Genomic DNA, 5,435 nt, shown 5'->3' with positions numbered 1-5,435 from the left:
GTGGAGGAGGCAGTGAACTTCCAGCGCTTCCAGTGGAGTGGGTGAGTACAAGTTGATGGGCTGGGTGGGATGGAAAGCGACCTGTGGACTAAGAACACGGAGGATGTGTGGGGCAGTCAGGCAGGAAAAGCAAGGGAGTGCAGCTTTTTTTTTTTTTTCCAGTACTTGGTATTGAACCAGAGCCTTTGTACTGAACTACATCCTGAGCTTCTGTTTTCTTTTGTGTTTTGGAACAGGGTCTTGCTAAGTCACTAAGTTGCCCAGACTGGGCTTGAACTTGTGATCCTCCTGCCTCAGCCTCCCAAATAGCTGGAATTACAGATGTGCATCATCACACCTGACTACAATACATCTTCTACAGTGGGAGGGGTCAGAAAGGTGGTGAGGAAGGGGCTTATGGGGTGAGGGAGTGTGTGTGAGAGCTAGGACTCCTTTAATCACTGATAGAAAAGGGGAGAAGAAGGCTGCTGAGGACAGAGGCTGAAAAATGGTTGTCACAGGGACTCCATCCTATGATTTCAATAATGGTACTTGCGGAGTAGGAGGCCAGGCTGATAGCCAAGGGCCTGGGAAACAGGAGAGAAGGAAGTCAAGAAGGTTCTCGGAGGCTGCCAGGAGCTCCGGCCCCTGGGGGTTCTGGGCCTTGGGGATCCTCCATGTTGAGTGGAGGAGGGTGTGGAGGAGAGTGGAGCTTCAGGCACCCCGGGGTTGGACAGCTGTGGGGCAAAGCGCGCCCTTGGTCTGCTGTCCCATTTGGCTGTCACGGCTGGGTTGTGAGGAGGGTGACAGAGGGGACAGCAAGGTGATAGGGCAGCAGCTGCTGGCAGCCAGGTCGCACGGGGCAGGGGGAGTTTGGAGAGCAGGGCGCCTGACTCTGGAAGCCCCTTCTCAGGGATACCTCTGACCACTGCAGGGCAGGCATGTCCCCTGCAGGTTCCCTATCCCTCCTCTCCCTCGGAGAAGTGAGTGTCCAAGGTCCCTTCTGCTCTGCTCTTCCATGACATTAAGGTTCAGCTGTGGTCAGGGGCTTGTTCCAGGACACTCGGTGAATCCAGGGGTACAGGGCTCTGGCCCTACCACCGCCCAGGACCTGGCCCAGGTCTCCTCCCAGTCCTTTAAGCGGGGCATTCAGCCTGGTTGGTGGGAAAACATAGAAATGGCCACGAGGGGGCGCCAGGACCCAAGCCAAGCGGCTCATCTGCACGCAGCCGGCCGGCTGTTTCCAAGGCTACCAGCAGCAAGAGGATAGTAAGTAGTTTGCCAGTCTTCCCGGGAGCAGGGTCTGTCCACCCTGGGAGGAAACAGGAGGTACGGCTGAAGCTCCTGGCCTTCCACAGACCGAGCAAGGCCTGCCAGTGCTCTCGACTTGGTTATACACGGAGCAGCGAGCAGCAGTGGTGCCTGATGCCGTCCTAGAGAGGGTGTGTGAAGTTGGGAAGTCAGGGAGCTGGGCAAGGGCTCCAGGATCCGGTCTCCCCAAATGCACCCCGTTGCTCTGCCTGCCCTTCCACCCAGCGCTGTCTTGAGGTTGTGGGTCAGGCTGCACTGGAGTTTGCTGGGCAGGTTTCTACACGGGCACAGGCTGCACCAGCCCCTGGGTAGTTGGAGCAACCCTACCTGTGCTGGTGAGGAAGCTGAGGCACAAGGAACCAGACAATTTCCAGCTCACCTGCCTGCAAATCCCCTTGGCAGGAGGTTGCTGGGCCTGCCGCGGGTGGGCTGTGCTTCTTCCCTATTGGCTAGGAAGACCTGGGAGGAGCCCCGGGGCCTGGGTCAGGGCTGCAGATAGAGGAACACCTGGAGGAAGGGCCTTGGCTCCAGATGCAACCCAGGGCAGGGCTTCCAGTGTAGAAGCCCCAAATGCTCTGAAGTGGGGTTGTGAGACACCCGCCCCCCCAACGTGAGAGAGCTGTCACAGTGGATGCAGCTTGTCCAGCACAGAGCACATTTTCTTCTTGTATTCAAGAAGTACCCTGCAACTCTGTCCCCAAGGAGCACCCCATCCTCCTGGGGCTTCCAGCAGGGTCTGGCTGCAGCTGCAGCCTGAGAGAAGCCCCAGGCCAGGGGGAGAAGCTGCCTGCAGCAGGATGCAGGGCAAGCAGGCTGTGAGCCTGCCTCCCCCAGCTGTGTTGCAGGTGGGGTAACAGCAGAGACATGGGTAGGAAGCAGGAGCCAAAGTGGTGGCAGCAACCTGGGGGACCCAGGGGTGGAGGGGGCCTGGGGCTCTGAAGGGAAGGGGGTACTCCAGGCCCTAGTGAGGCTCCTAAACTTGCCTGGGGTCTGTTTGCAGTGGTCTTCCCCAGCTTGGGGGCTCCTGTAGCTAACAAGCCCACCTCTGGCAAGTGATCTGGCACCCCCAAACACTGTACCCCCAAAACATTCTCCTACTGGCACACAGGTTTGAAGGAGTCATGGGGCACACTGAGGTGGGGTGGAAATGACTGATTCATTCAGACCTGGAGCTCAGGCCTCATTCTTGGGTGTCACATCAGAGGCAGGTTGGAAAGCTGCATGGAATAGGTGGGACATTATGGAAACTGTTGCCACTGCCTTGGGGCCTGGGAACACAAGGTCAATGAGAAGAGTTTCCTCTGGTTCTGGATTTCTCCTTCTCTTTCAAAGTGAAGTGTTTTTTGTTTTGTGGAACTAGGGATTGAACTCAGGCCCTTGTGCTTGCCAGGCGCTTATTCTACTGAGCCATGTCCCCAGCCCTCAAAGTGAAGGTTTTTTGATCAAATAAATACAAACCATGGATATAGTCTCTGTTACTTCACTTTGTCAGCTGTGAGATAAATGGATTGAAGCAGCTGTGTGTGCGTGTGCGTGGCAGTGTGTGTACGTGTGTTGTACTGGGGACTGAATCCAGGGTCTTTGTACCAGGCTATGTCTCCAGCCCTTTTAAGCATTATTTTCTTTGACACAAGGTTGCAGAGTTGCCAAGTTGCTCAGGCTGGGCCTGAGCTTTGAAGCTCCCTGCCTCAGCCTCCCAGAGTAATGGAAGTACAGGTGAGCACTGTCACACTTGGCTTAGATTGAATTTTTAAGAGCCATCCTAGCGTGGGAGGACAGAGCAGAGGTGCCTCTAGACCAGTGACAGCAAAGCTTTTAGAGATGAGCGTCCAAGCTGCAGCCCCAAACCCTCCTATTTATCACAAAGTGCCAGGGCTGCAATTAAGCATGAATACTTAGGCTTTAGTTCAGGGGGAAAAAAAAAAAAAAACCAACTCATACATTAACATCTTTTTGTCTTAAAAGATGATAAAATAAATAACACATGTGCTATGAGTTCGCCACTGCTGGCCTAGGGGCTCAGTGGAGTGCTGTTCTAGTGTCCACCTGCCCTGGGCCACTGCCCAGTAGCAGGGGTCTTGTCCAGAAGGGCCTCTTTCCAGACTCTGCCATGCTAGGCTCTGGGCCAGTCTTCACTGCCAAAGGGGGTTATGTATACCTGTGGAACATTAATTTTTCACTTTTCTTTCTTGATTTTTTTTTTTGTTTGTTCGTTTGTTTTGGTTTTTTTTTTTTTTTTTTTTTTTTTTTTTTGTATTTTAGGGAAGGGTGTTCAGGGTCTCACTACTAGATTGGACTTGTAGTGGTCCGCCTGTTTACAGCCTCCCAAGAACTAAGATTATAGGTGTGCGCCACCATGCCCAGTCTCAATTGTCTCAGCATGCCCCAGGGCAGGGCCGGCATAGCAGGCCCAGGGATTGAACCCCCAGCTCCTGCGCCTGCTTACAGGAGCTTTAATCCTCTGAGCTATTTGGCCAGCCCTTCACTTTTCTAAAAAGTAATGCAGACACATTATCAACAAAAACCAAGGGACTTCCTTTTGCTTCCGCCGATCCGCGGCCTAAGAGGCAGTCATGGCGCCCAGCCGGAATGGCATGATTCTGAAGCCCCACTTCCACAAGGACTGGCAGCGGCGTGTGGCTACGTGGTTCAACCAGCCAGCTCGGAAGATCCGCCGGCGCAAGGCCCGGCAGGCCAAAGCGCGCCGCATCGCCCCGCCCCCCGCGTCCGGGCCCATCGTGCGCTGCCCCACCGTGCGCTACCACACCAAGGTCCGAGCCGGCAGGGGCTTCAGCCTGGAGGAGCTGCGGGTGGCCGGTATTCACAAGAAGGTGGCCCGGACCATTGGCATCTCGGTGGACCCGAGGCGGCGGAACAAATCCACCGAGTCCCTGCAGGCCAACGTGCAGCGGCTGAAAGAGTACCGCTCCAAGCTCATCCTCTTCCCCAGGAAGCCATCGGCCCCCAAAAAGGGAGACCGCTCGGCTGAAGAACTCAAGTTGGCCGCCCAGCTGACAGGACCTGTGATGCCCATCAGGAATGTCTACAAGAAGGAGAAGGCCAGGGTCATCACAGAGGAGGAAAAGAACTTCAAGGCATTCGCCAGTCTGCGCATGGCCCGTGCCAACGCCCGGCTCTTTGGCATCCGGGCGAAGAGAGCCAAGGAAGCCGCAGAGCAGGATGTTGAGAAGAAAAAATAAAACACTGTTGGGATCTTGTAATAAATGCTCAGAAAAGCCAAAAAAAAAAAAAAAAAAAAAAAAAAAAAAAAACCAAGGGACTTCAAATGATCCCACCCAGTCACAACCCCAGTTCGACTCTGCAGGGCCATTGTGTTTAGACTGACCCGCTAAACCAGAGAGACAGGGCTGAGCCAGGGAATCGGGGCACAGGCTGGACAGTGACAGTGGGACAGGAAGGGATGTGGCACACACTGCCTCCCCCTTGCTCAAGTGGGGTGAATGGACCATCCTGCGGCAGTCCTGGGGTTTCTGGGGAAGCAGCCTTTCTCCCTGGGCTCCTGGGAGGCTCTGATTTTGAAGATTTATGTTATTGAATTCTTTATGAATCCAAGTACCCTGATTGGACTTGTCCTGACTGTTCTAGATTAATAAAGTAATGGCCTTGATGGATCGTGTGTTGAGTTGCCTATGTTCTTGTTGCTAATTCTTCCCACCTCCTGACAGCCTGTGCCACGCCCCTCACCATCACCATCTGTCCACTCATCAGAGTGTCTGAGCCCATGCTCCCTCTGTTCTTGTGGCACAAACTCCCCCACCCCCACCCTGCACTGGCTCATTTGGGACAGTTCCTGGTGTATTCCCTTCCTTTGTTCATCCTCAAGGAACTTTTTGAATAATGGGGCTGTGGTAGATTGACAACTGGTGCTCAGTTTGTAACACCCAGCTGAAACGTTGCTGAGGATGGCTGTGGTACTTTTCGGGGGAGCTGTGATCTTACTTTGAATGTCACTTCTGGCTCCGGGTCAGATCCCTCAGCCTGCTGGCACAGATCCTTCATCCTGCTGGTACAGACTTTCTGGCGTCCACCACTGACCTTTGGGCCTTCCCAGCACAGATCTGTGAAGTGGGCCTGCCTGAGACCGACAAGGTCTCAGGGCTCTAGGCCTCCAGCTGGACTCGTGG

The 5,435-nt window shown here is 54.5% G+C and overlaps 1 pseudogene; it reads left to right on the top strand.

Moving 5' to 3' along the window:
• Positions 1–3,842: 3,842 nt before the first annotated feature.
• On the top strand, positions 3,843–4,531 carry LOC101592584 (annotated as a pseudogene).
• The last annotated feature ends 904 nt before the right edge of the window (positions 4,532–5,435 follow it).

This window comes from Octodon degus, unplaced genomic scaffold (assembly GCF_000260255.1).
Source record: "Octodon degus isolate 3935 unplaced genomic scaffold, OctDeg1.0 scaffold00107, whole genome shotgun sequence".
NCBI classification, from domain to species: Eukaryota; Metazoa; Chordata; class Mammalia; order Rodentia; family Octodontidae; genus Octodon; species Octodon degus.
This window is presented reverse-complemented; position numbering and strand designations above follow the sequence as displayed.